This window comes from Elaeis guineensis, chromosome 5, assembly GCF_000442705.2.
Source record: "Elaeis guineensis isolate ETL-2024a chromosome 5, EG11, whole genome shotgun sequence".
NCBI lineage: Eukaryota > Viridiplantae > Streptophyta > Magnoliopsida > Arecales > Arecaceae > Elaeis > Elaeis guineensis.
Genome location: NC_025997.2, coordinates 94,035,630 through 94,049,900, shown reverse-complemented (window position 1 = coordinate 94,049,900; position 14,271 = coordinate 94,035,630).

Sequence of the window (14,271 nt, the reverse complement as noted above, 5' to 3'; positions counted from 1 at the left end):
CCAACCTCAGCGAAGAAAAATCCAAGCAAAAAAGGAAAGCAAACAGTGCCCGAAGGCAACGGAAGCTTGAACCCCCAAATCCAAGCCCTAGGAGGGACTTCGGGCCCGAAGGGCCCCAAGCGAACCTGCAGCCATCGACGGAATAACAATCGGGTATCTTCGAACGGCATAAAGGCCGAAAAGGAGCTCGGCAAACGACAACCCCACATGAACAGAAGAGTTCGTCAATGACCTTGGGACGACGTGAAAAAGAAAAGAAGAAGAGAAGGAAGAAAGAGGAAGATGAAGAAGTTCGACAGACAACTATTTTATGCGAGATACAGACGAAGGTAACAAAATCTCTTTTTCATTTAATAGGAGTATACGTCACAGGACCCTGTGGGTCAGAAAAAAAAAAAAAAAGAAGAGAAGATACACGTCATCGCAAGTCTCGCAAGCACGGTTCGGGCAGGACGAATCGGAGGCCGCTCCGAGCTACGAGCTCCTCTCTCCGTCTCTATCCTTCTCAGTCGCGTTCTCCAGTGCGTGTAACATCTCTCACCCCATCTCGCCTCATTCTGTCTCCGAAGTCTCAACCCTAGCGGGAAAAGGGTGGGATAGATCTCCGGAGACGGTAAGGGCAACGGCGGCAGTAGCGAAGACCTGTTTCAAGAAGAACCGGAGTCACCTCGAAAGCGGCAGCGACGCCAGAGATGTGCCTCATCTCCGAATGCCCCACAACAGCCACCACCCAAAATGCTCCGGCAAGGTCGGCATGCGCTACTTCCACCGTCCCCGCAACAAGTTCCACTGCCCCACCGTCGACGCCGACCGCCTCCGGTCCCTCGGCCCCGACGGCATTAAGGATCCCGTCATGGCTTATGACGGCAGCTCTGCCCTCTTGACCGGTGTCACCCCGCCTTGCTACTCCAAAATTTGCGGGCAGAATAACTTCACCGACAGCCCCCGTTACTAAACCCCTGTTGTTGAAGGAATTCTTCCCCGAGCCCCCTTTAAAACGACGGAGATTCTCACCGGACGCCATTCTCCTCCTCACCTTCCTCCAAGCCCTAAAAATCCCCTCAAGAACAGCCTCCAGGGTAGAGGACATGGTGTGGAAACCCTCAGAGAAGAATTGGGGGGGGCTGAAGGGGGAAAGGACTGGTGCGAGAGAGGCAAAACTCTCAGACGAAAGAAAAGCGCCAAGATGAAGCTGTGAAGGGACGGAGGGGTTTAAATAGCCGACGGATCCTAGCGCAGTTATGGCGGCGAGTATTCCTGGGCCAGCTGGTGTGTGCCGCGTGTCGCGCTTATCCCCTTCATTGCTATCGAGGGTTGACCGCTCGCAAATTTTCGTGGCACGGTGCTTGGGATCGCATTTCAACGGGGGTTCCGAAAAGACTCTTCAGGTCACCTTCGCCGAAAAGTGGGCTCTGACGTATGCACATTAAATGCCAAAATATCTGGAGGCAGCAGTGCGCAGGATTCGAAGGGACGGTTCCGGCTGTACCCATCTCTCTCTCTGTACTTCCTTCGTTTGAAATTCAAACTCGAAAGTAGGGGGGCTAGTGTTGGGTATAAAATACCCACAGTCGAAACCCCCAGCGGAATCGACGACGGAGCAGCGCAGCTCCGCCCGGACTCCTACTTCGAGCAGAACGGCTCCGCCCGGACTCCTACGGGAGCCGGGCTCCGCCTTCGACATCAACAGCAGCACGGCTCCGCCCGGACTCCTACGGGAGCCGGGCTCCGCCTTCGACTTAGAGCAGCACGACTCCGCCCGGACTCCTACGGGAGCCGGGCTCCGCCTTCGACTTCGAGCAGCACGGCTCCGCCCAGACTCCTACGGGAGCCGGGCTCCGCCTTCGACATCAACAGCAGCTCAGCTCCGCCCGGACTCCTACGGGAGCCGGGCTCCGCCTTCGACATCAACAGCAGCTCGGCTCCGCCCGGACTCCTACGGGAGCCGGACTCCGCCTTCGACATCAACTGCAGCACGGCTCCGCCTCCGACATCAACTGCAGCACAGCTCCGCCCAGACTCCTACGGGAGCCGGGCTCCGCTCTCAAAATCAGCTGCTGGTAAGCTCCGTCCGGACTCCTACGGGAGCCGAACTTCATCTTTAACTTTGATTACAGAGGGCTCCGCCCGGACTCCTACGGGAGCCGGGTTCCGCTTTCAGTATCCACTGCAGGTAAGCTCCGTCCGGACTCCTACGGGAGCCGGACTCCACCCACGACCCCAACCGAAAGGAGGACCCCTCCCGGACTTCTACAGAGGCCAGACTCCGACCGCTGCCGAGCCTCGATCAACGAATCCGCGCCCCCTGACAGATCACAATAACAACCATGATTCTGTTCCACTTCCTGTAGCGGATTCCGCGCGGCTCCATCACCCCCTGCGGCGAACCCATCACTCTCTGACAGGCTGTGTCAACGGCCACGATTCTGCTCCGCTCCCTGCGGCAGGTGCTACATGATTCCACTACTCGCTGACAGCTAGCGGCAACGGACGCCGCTCCATTACCTGCAACAGGCCCTACGTGGCGGGCTACGACAATAGCCACGGGTCTACCCCACTACCCTTCGCAATAAATTCTTTGACCACGGGTGGCCCACTACCAGACGGTTACAGGTGTCGCCATCAATCCGTTGACCCCTCCGCCTATAAAAGGGGGACTCAGATACGTTATTCTCTAAGCTCATTCCTTATCTCAAAACTCTGCTAAATTCTACGTTCGAGCACTCCATTCTTGTTGAGGCAGAGAACTGACTTGAGCGTCGGAGGGTCTTGCCGGAGCAACCCCACCTCCGGTTTAGACTTCCCTTGCAGGTTCCGGCGGCGACCGCGGCTTCCCTGACTCCAGCTTCTCCGGCGCAAGTAGATTTTTGCACCAACACCCCAGTATAAAGGATGCCTCTTTTAGATCTTTCATAGAGAACTCCTTAGACAACCATACTTTGATTGAGGTCAACATGAGAATGTCATTCCCAATCAGGAGGATGTCATCTACGTACAGTACGAGGAAGACAACTGCGCTCCCACTGATCATTTTGAACACACATGATTCCTCTTCGTTCTTGATGAAACCAAATGTTTTGATCACATCATTGAAACGAGTATTTCAACTCCGAGATGCTTAAGTCCATAAATAGACCTTTGCAGCTTGCAGATCCTGTGATAATCATCACTGAAAGTGAAACTAAACGGCTATTCCATATAGATATCTTCCTAAATATATCCATTTAAGAATGCCATTTCACATCCATCTGCCATATTTCATAATCGAAATAGGCTGCAACAGCAAGCAATGTGCGGATGGATTTTAGCATGGCTACGGGCAAAAAGGTATCCTGATAGTCAATACCTTCACGCTGACTATAACCTTTCACTATGAGCCTAGTCTTGAATGTCTCCACATTTTCATCTGCACCTATCTTTCTCTTGAAGATCCATTTAAACCAATAGATACAATACATTCAGGTGGATCTACCAAGGTCCAGACATGTTGAGTGCATCGAGTCAATTTCTGATCTCATTACCTCTAACCAATTCTTGGAGTCGATATCTGATATCGCCTCGTCATAGGTCTTGGGATCATCACCATGAACCCCATTTTTCGTGAGGAATATTTCTCTACATCCTCTTGTATGGTACCTAAGTACCTTTCAGGAGGACGAAAAATTCTAGTCAATCTACAAGGTGGAAGAGGTTGTGTTAAGACTGGTTCTGATTGACTAGGTCCTCAGGTTCTTAGCTCGTTGCTCTTGGGAGACATTCTCCTTGAGCTTAATTATTCTTTCGATGCCACCATCTTGAATAAACTATTTTCAAGAAAAATAGTATTTGTCTCACAATCACATTATGGTTTTTCGAAATATAAAATAGTATCCAAATGACACTTTAAGATATCCTATGAATCGAGCTCTAAAAGATCTGAACTCTAACTGTCCGCCTGCTGTCTCTTGACATAAGCGGGACAACCCCAAATCTGAGATGATTCAGACTTGGCTTCTTACCATGCCATATCTCATACGGTGTGGTAGGAACAATTTAGAAGGAACCCTATTCAATACATAAATTGCTGTCATGAAGATAATGTCCCCAAAAAAATTCGAAGAGGTCCGTGAAGCTCGTCATGGAACGGACCATATCTAATAGAGTCTAATTTCTTCATTTTGAAATTCTATTGAGTTGAGGCATTCTAGTTGGATTCCATTGAGAGACTATACCATTGTCCTTAAGATAGTCTCAAAAATCCCGACTAAGGTATCCCTCCTCGATCTGATCGAAGAACCTTAATGGGCTTTCCTGTTTGTTTTTCTACCTCATGTCTAAATTCTTTGAACCTTTCAAAAGCTTCAGACTTGTGTTTCATTAAAAATACATACCTGTACCTAGACATATCATCGGTAAAGGTAATGAAGTAGATTTAGTTGCCTCTAGTTGGTACATCAAATGGGCGCACACATCCGTATTACTAGGGCAATAGGTCTGTGGCCCTTTCCCCATGTCCACAAAAGGAAGCTTGATCATTTACCTTGTAGGCATGATCACAAACTGGATATGACTCGAAAGTCAACAGACTCAATAGTCTGAATTTCTTCAATTTGTTAACCCTGTCTTTCGCTATATGACCTAGCCTTAGGTTCCATAGATACTTATCATTTAGACTATCTCTAGGCTTTTAATTCCTATGGCATTCACATTTTGCTCAATATTAAATATAGATACATCAATATATAGCTGATAGAGATCGTTAATAAGAAAACCATCTGCAACTTTATTATTTTCATAAAAAAATTACAATGTCCTTATGAAAGCTAATCACATAGCCTTCTTGTGCTAAACATGAAACAGAAATCAAATTTCTGCTTGCTGCAGGCACATAATAACAATCTCTAAGAAATAAATCTAATCCTAACGGTAATCGCAGAGGGTAGGTTTCTCACGGCCACAGCAGCAACTCTTGCTCCGTTCCTGATGCATAGAATCATCTCTCCAACCCTCAGCCTCCTGCTCTCCTCAAGACCCTACATAGAAGTGCACAAATGACACTAAACCAAAGTTAAGCACCCAACTAAATGCAGAAGAAATCATAAGATTAGACTCTAAAATGAGCATACCTCCAGAAGGACCATCCTTCTTGTTCTTCAGGGTGGCCAAGTACTGAGGACAGTTTCGCTTCCAATTGTCGTCTCATTGGCAGTGGAAATATTTTCCCTTATCAGCAGCCTTCTTCTTCGTTCTATCTTCTTCTTCTTGCCATCCATCTTCTGCTTCTTCGCAGACTTTTTTTTCTTTCCAAAAGACTTTCTCTTGGAAGAAGTCCGCTCCACAGTAAGAACTGAGCCTTTTGAATCCTTCATAAAAAGCTCAGCCATAACCAGTATGTTCATTAACTCGGCCAAGGTACATTGCATCTTATGCATATGAAAGTTCATGATGAACTGACCATATGCATCGAACAAGGATTGAAGGATAACATCAATTTGAAAATCCTTGTCTAAGATGATACCGAGCTTCTCAAGCTCCTCAAGATCCTTGATCATTGTCAAACAATGATCTTGGACTGACTGTCCATCATGCATCTTGGCCTTAAAAAGTCTTTGACAGACTTGATACTTGGCCGTGCGACTCTGTTCACCAAACAACTCTTGCAGGTGAGCCAACATTTGGTGGGTAGTCAAAATATTCTCATGTTGGTGCTGCAAGTCATCAGACATTGCACCCAACATGTAGTACTTTGCTTTGTTATCATCATCCATTCACTTTCCAGAAACGTTCTCTGTTTAGCAGTCGGACGTGCTGGTATGGTAGGTGGGTCTTGGTCTAAGACATGAGTCAATTTTTCAGAACTCAGAATAATTCTGTAGTTCCTCAACCAGTCTTTGAAATTGGGTCCAGTCAAACTGTGGTGTCTAGTATTTTGGTCAGGGGTTTGAGGCAGACATGTTTTCTGTAGAGAGTTAAAAAATTTCTAGTTAGATTTGTAATCAGACTTAACCAATTTGTTTAGGGGTTTCATTTTTAAACAAATTAGGTTCTCACTATTTTCCAGATCCCTACACTCCCTTGGTAGAGATGTGGAAATCTTCGTGATTAGTAATTTTTAGTGGGTGGTGCGTCTCACTGACGGCTCACCACCTCACCTAACAATTATTGGTGATGGGTCAACCAATGAGTGGACAACTCTTGTCCATTGATTCTCTAATCATGGTGCACCCAAAACTTGGTCTCTAATTCATGAAGCTCACCATGCCCGGATATTGCTCCAATCCTTAGTTAAGTCAAACCCACCATTTGCACGAACTAGATTCCTGATTGGGTCCCTCACCATATCCAGAATATTGAGCCCTACCCATTCTAATTTGTAGCATCTAATGCCTAATGGACATGGTTGCATCTTTTCAGTGCAATTGAGCCACTGTAACCAGTCAAGAACAATCAACCCTGGGAAGGGCCCGCACATCCACAATGGTAGAAGACCTAGACTTAATATTTTCTTAGGAAGATTTGATTTAGATCTCATTAAACTTGACTTGACATAGTCATAACAATTATGACTAACCTAGTGGCATGGGTTAGCTCGAATTGTTAGCCACCTCTAATCAGAACTGAGTCGACACATATGGTCAGGTAAGTGAGACGGTGGGAGAGATATGCCATTAACTCGACAAGAACGTATTCGAGTCGAGTAGCTCCCAATTAAAAATCAGTCGGTCGCATCTGCCCAACTTAACTTAGACACCAAATTGTCGAACCAGAACTAATTGGGTTAGCCTACAATCTAGGCTCTAACCACTGAGCCAAATTAGGTCTTAACTTGATCGAGTCACATCTAAATATGATTCAACCATGACCCAGACTTAATCCTATTAGGCTGGTCAATTATTAGCTTTCATGATCCCACCTAACCAACTCTTGATTCGGTTTGATCAACCGCTAGACCTAATTAAGCTACCCAAGCCCGAACCCAATTTTATGAAAATATCTTAGATATGAAATTCTCAATTTTAGACCTAACTTAATTTCATAAGCTTAATTCATTAATTAAGTTTGGGTTCATAAACAAAGCATGTAAAATAAATCCTAGGATTTCAGGATCTAGGATTTTGCAGAAAAGTAAGTTTTGATTTCTGATTAAGGATGAACGCGGCACCCCTACACGTCATATGAACACCCATTGAATGAAAGAGAGGGTCTTAAAATTACTTTTTTCTTATGACGGACGGCCATGAGGAACACCTTAATCAGAAATATAAATTTAACTACAAAACTAGTTAGATCTAAATTAACATATCACATATACAATTTAAGATCTAACTAATACATGCTTTGCATACATCTCATGTATCAAAAATTATCTAATTAACATGCTTTCAGATCTGATACATCACATGTAATATCTAAAAAATAAGATTTAAATTAACTATTCAAAATAAATCTATTCTAGACAAGTTACTAGAACAATTCTACAACTAGTCTAGGCATGCAACAGATCAATTTTATGAAAAATTAAAATTTTATTTTTTATTTTTTGATCTAATTATAATATTATAAATCAAAAATAAAGAATAAATTAGATTTAATTTATATTTTAATCTCATTAAAATATAAAACTTAAGACTATTCATGGATTCAACTAATCCTAGTCTAGTCATGCATCTTATGCATGTTAGATCTTCTTAGATTTAATTTTAAATATTTTAATTTTAGATCCTATCATATCTGATGTAATATCTAAAATTTTTAATATCAAATAAATATAAAATTAAGATCTAAATTAGATCTGAAATAGAGCCAACAACCTGGCTCTGATACCAGTTGAAGGAAAAACCGCTTTTTCCTTGTAGGATCTTCCAGATTTCATCAAATCTGGGTGGAATAATTTAAAAAAATTATTCTATATATATTTAGATCTAATCTTAGATCTAATTTTATTATCTAATATTAAAATCTAAAATTAAATCTAAAAGATGAGAAAATAGAATACCTCAAGGGTAATCTGATTACCCTGTAGATGATCTCTGCACAGCCCGAGGTTCTGATGTAGCCATGCAAGTGCTGGCCTCTACCATATCCACTCAGAGGATCTAGAACATCTTCTCCTCAAATCTATGCTCCAAAAATCAGATCTATCTGATTTGAAGTCTTCAGAACTCCTTCTGAAGTTGGAGCAGCAGCCTGTCGAAGATGTCCTGCAGCCTTCTGTTCCAGGCATCACCACGCCTTGGATCTTTGCCAGATGGATGTCCAACTTTTGGACATGAAGAGGGGAGGAAGGAGAGTAGGGAGGATATAGAAGAAGGAGGGGGTGGCAGCTATTGGGTTTTGTGCATAAAAATTCTACTCAAACCCTAGGCACAGCAGGGTTTATATAGACCCTGTATGCTGCGCAGTGCCACATCATTCAACCAATCAAAAAATTTAATAAATTTGAAAAATTTTGATTGGTGGAGTGATGTCATCTGATCATATCAGATAAGAACCCATTCTCTCCAAGTTGGCCAACATTGGATAAGCACAAATAGAGGTGGCGCCAAAGAGTCCAATTATCAGGACTCTTCTTATCCATTTGGGGCGCCCACTTAATCCAATTGGGCTCACCCATAATCTGATTATGGCACCCAATTTGATGTGGTTTGGCATGTGGACACTCCACAAAAATCCTCCAATGAGCCTCTTCAGTTTAAGACCCATATGTCAACTTTTGACAGATGTCCTAAAATGAAATTGGCAGGTGCTAGGAATTAGCAGGTGTTGTCTTAAATTCATCTCATGAATTAAGACAAGCCTTTTCTGAGCTGGACAAGCTTCATTTAGACTGAGAGAAACTTTCAAGGTTCTCTGGATGAGTCAAATCATATTTGGCTCAGTAGAGACAGAAAAGATTACACGAGGAGAAAGTTAGGCTCAATCGTGTGCTAGCACGATTTCTTGAACCTAATTGGATCTTATCCAAATCAATTGGGTTAGCCCAATTGATGACATCCAGACCTAACCCTTATTTGTGTTGACCAGTTAGGTTCAATTCGTATGGTAATGAGACATGTCATGATCTCATCATCGACATCATCGAAACTCCTTTCGATGGACCAGAACTCTTCTGATTCAGACAATTAGAATGATCGATCATCAATATCATTCTAATTGCTCCAAATCCATCAGTGACACCTAGCAGTATATGGTGGCAACCCATCAGAACTGAAGATGAACCTCTCGGTGCAGCTACCTGTGTGATTGAGTTCCTCTATCATGAGTCCCGACTGAATTAGGGTTAAGGTGAACTCGTCAAACCCAACATCAGTCATATGAATCAATCGATCGATCCGAGTCCGATGTGAAACCCAATGAAAACTCTTTTCATTATTTCACTCTGCCATGGCCATGGGCTTAAGGACTCGATCTTTCGATCATCATAGGACTACTCCTCTCATCTACCGAGGTTGATAGATCCCATCTTGGTGACCTAGTTCCTACAATGAATATGCTACAGCCAACATACACCTCAGGATTCGAATGGCTAGGAGATCGAGTTATGGTGTAGTCAAACTATAACACACTCAAGGTGAACTGTCGATGCACCTCAGGTCAAAGAACTAGACACACAACTGCAGCATCGAGCTAGTCATCGACGAGAAGGTAGACTTCCTTATGACTGCTCGATGGTCACGCTCAGTACTCTCATTCTCAATGAATACTGTACTCTCGCTTGGTGTCTCCACACCGTAGACTCAAGACACATCTATCCTAAGAAGCGATCGTACACCAACCTTCCGGATCGATCACCATCCTCGTGATGATCCTATGGTCAGGAGCTGTTTATGAGTTAGTTATGTAAATTCATGCCTTAAATTTTCAACTCTTGAAAATATGAATTACATTCCTACTAACTCAAAGGATGTATCACAGACACAATGTACACAATGTGATAGAAGAATAACCCTTTTATTCATTTATAGTCAAAATTATAAATTTGCCCTTAGATCTGTACAGGAATGTGTCAGCCGATCTGGCATCTAGGGCACACATCTAACAATACAATCCAAGAGGGGGAGTGAATTAGATTTTTGAAAATTTTAACATTAATTTAGAACTATGAGGATTAAATAACAATGAGTAAGATATATGTAGAGAGTGATTTAAGCAAGGTACAGAAATTAGATGCAAGAATGCAAGTAGATAAAAAAATTTAGAAAGAGAGCATGTAAGCACAACATAAACAAACAAGATTTATAGTGGTTCGATGCCAACTTTGCACCTACATCCACTCCCCAAGCTCCTACTTGGAATTCAAATCCACTAAACCATATTCAATAAGAATACAATATTGGTACCTTCGACTCTAGCTATCCCAAGCTAGAACACTTATTTTTCAAGTACAAGCCAATCCAATACAATCCGATTCAAGGATTGGACCAACCTTTTTAAGTTTTGAAATTCTTCCAAAACTAAAGATCAAGATAAAACAGAGTATGTGAGTTAATCACACAAAAATATAAATTTAACTCTTTAATGAGTAAATAAAACTTTAAATATACTTTACATAATAAGAAGGAAGCTTTTCTGATTTTTCTCAGGATGGTTGAAAATTTGAATGAGCTCTTGAGGGTTGGTGAACTTGAAATGAAAGCTTCTTTAACTTCAAGAGGGCTCTTTGCTTAGGACTGAAATGAATGCTTGAAGAACCTTCTTTATTTCCTCCTCTAAGTATCTTTTATAACTTCAAATGATGGTGGAGAGTAATCTGGACTAAAATAGAGCCATTGGAGATCATTAAATGAGCATTAAATACAGTCAAAATGAGCTGAAAACTAGCCATTACGGAGTTTTTTCGTCACAGGGATCGACTCATAGGGTCGATCATGCACATGAGTCAACTCATGGGGTCGACTTCTGTGGCACAGAATAGAAAATAACTGTTCTATAATTTTGACGTATACAGCAATAGAGGTCGACTCATGCACAGGGGTCGACTCATGAGGTCGACTCAATTGGGTGTGCCAGCCAAAAAATCAGCATGTCGTTCAGCCCCTTTTGATATGAGTTGACTCATGGGGTCAACTCAATTTTATAAACATAATTTTTTTTCAAAATATACATCAAAAATATTGAAATTATCTCCAATAGATCACAAATCTTCTATTCTTGCTCCTGAGGCTTTCGAGTTAGGACTTGGTGAAATTATGATTTTGTCTCTAATAAATAATAAATCTTTTTTCAAGCCAAAACATTAGTAACCCCCTTAAATGCTTTGTAATCATCAAAATCAATTCAAAGAGCAACAATCTCTCCCTTTTTGATGATGACAAAACACTTGAGCAAAAGCAGAGTCTAACATATATAAAGCATTGAACATGAATTTTAAATTTATGAAGATGCATCACTTAAACATCATAGCCAGTTATTTGAATGAAATGCATCATGAGTAGTTTGAAGATCAATTTAAAATTTACTTATAAGATCATTTGCTTTGAAGATTAAATTAAAAATTACTGATAATTTTGATTCTTTGACACATTTGCTTTGACAATTTTGCTTATTTCTCTCGATTCTATTTCTCTATTGCTTATTGCTTGATCTCAATTTTTGATTCTCTACTCCTCTTTTTTGACAACATCAATTAAGATCTTAAGAGATTTTAAAAAGAGAAAAAAAAGAAAAATATAAACTACATATTTTCTCTACTTCTCCTTTTTGATACCATATTTTATTTCTCTACTCCCTCTCATTGTAACAATCATAAAGGACATCAATTTGCTCATATAGAAGATATTGCTATTCATAATATTTCATAGCACAAATATGAGTTATTTTTCATATCTCATAATTAAGATAATTCAATTGATCCCAATCATAAACATTCATTGAACTTCAAAGTACATAAATATATATATCCAAAATATGACTGAATACATAGGTGTCCTAATATATATGAGTCAACTCAAAATACAAAATCATGGATAACAACTTGAAAGAGGAAAATCGCTTTCCTCATAGGATCTTCTAGATTTCATCAAATCTGGGGTGGAATAATTTAAAAAAAAAATTATTCTACATATTTTAGATCTAATTCTCTAGATCTAATTTTATTATCTGACATTTAAAATCTAAAATTAAATCTAAGAAGATCTAACATGCATGAGATGCATGACTAGACTAGGATTAGTTGAACCCATGAATGGTCTAAAGTTTTATATTTTAATAAGATTAAAATATGAATTAAATCTAATTTATTCTTTATTTTTTTAATATTATAAGTGTTATAATTAGATCAAAAAATAAAAAATAAAATTTTAATTTTTTCATAAAATTGATCTGCTGCATGCCTAGACTAGTTGTAGAATTGTTCTAGTAACTTGTATAGAATAGATTTAATTTTGAATAGTTTAATTTAAATCTTATTTTTTATATATTACATGTGATGTATCAGATCTGAAAGTATGTTAATTAGATTAATTTTTGATACATGAGATGTATGCAAAGCATGTATTAGTTAGATCTTAAATTGTATATGTGATATGTTAATTTAGATCTAACTAGTTTTGTAGTTATATTTATATTTCTGATTAAGATGTTACTCATGGCCGTCCAGTCATAAGAATAAAGTAGGGTTTTAAGACCCTCTCTTTTCATTCAATGGGGTGTTCATATGACATGTAGGGTTGCCACGCATTCAGCCTTAATCAGAAATCAAAACTTACTTTTCTGCAAAACCCTAGATCCTGAAACCCTAGGATTTATTTTACATACTTTATTTATGAACCCAAACTTAATTAATGAATTAAGCTTATGAATTAAGTTAGGTCTAAAATTGAGAATTTCAGATCTAAGATATTTTCATAAAATTGGGTTCGGGCTTGGGTAGCTTAATTAGGTCTAGCGGTTGATCAAACCCAATCAAGAGTTGGTTAGGTGGGATCATGAAAGCTAATAATTGACCAGCCTAATAGGATTAAGTCTGGGTCAAGGTCAAATCACATTTAGATGTGACTCGATCAAGTTAAGACCTAATTTGGCTCAGTGGTTAGAGCCTGGATTATAGGCTAACCCAATTAGTTCTGGTTCGATAATTTGGTGTCTTAGGTAAGTTGGGCAGATACGACCGACTGATTTTTAATTGGGAGCTACTTGACTTGAATGCATTCTTGTCGAGTTAATGGCATATCCCTCCTACCGTCTCACTTACCTGGCCATATGTGTTGACTCAGTTCTGATTAGAGGTGGCTAACAATTTGAGCTAACCCATACCACTAGGTTAGTCATAATTGTTATGACTATGTCAAGTCAAGTTTAATGGACCTAAATCAAATCTTCCTAAAAAAATATTAAGTCTAGGTCTTCCACCATTGTGGATGTGCGGGCCCTTCCTAGGGTTGATTGTCTCGGCTGGTACAGTGGCTCAGTTGCATCGAAAAGATGCAACCATATCCATTAGGCATTGGATGCTATGAATTAGAGGATGGGTTGAGCTCAATTTCTGGATACGATGAGGGACCCAATCAGGAATCTAGTTCATGCAAATGGTGAGTTTGACTTAACTAAGGATTGGAGCAATATCCCGGGCATAGTGAGCTTCATGAATTAGAGACCAAGTTTTGGGTGCACCATGATTAGAGAATCATTGGACAAGAGTTATCCACATCGATTGACCCATCACCAATAACTGTTAGGTGAGGTGATGAGCCAGTCGGTGAGACCGCACCACCCACTAAAAATCACTGATCACAGAGATTTTCACATCTCTACCAAGGAAGTGTAGGGATCTAAAAAAATAGTGAGAGCCTAATTTGTTTAAAAATGAAATTCCTAAATAAATTGGTTAAGTCTGATTACAAAATCTAACTAGAAACTTTTGACTCTCTACAGAAAATATGTCTGCCTCAAAACTCTCTGACCAAAATTCTAGACACCCTCAATTTCAAGGATTGGTTGAGGAACTACAGAATTATTCTGGGTTTCAAAAAATTGACTCATGTCTTGGACCAGGACCCACCTGCCATACCAGCACGTCCGACTGCTGAATAGAGAGCATCTCTGAAAAAGTGGATGGATATGATAACAGAGCAAGGTACTACATGTTGGGTGTAATGTCTGATGACTTGCAGCGCCAATATGAGAATATTTTGACTACCCGCCAAATGTTGGCTCACCTACAAGAGTTGTTTGGTGAACAGAGTCATGCAGCCAAGTATCAAGTCTGTCAAAAACTTTTTAAGACCAAGATGCATGATGGGCAGTCAGTCCAAGATCATTGTTTGATAATGATCAAGAATCTTGAGGAGCTTA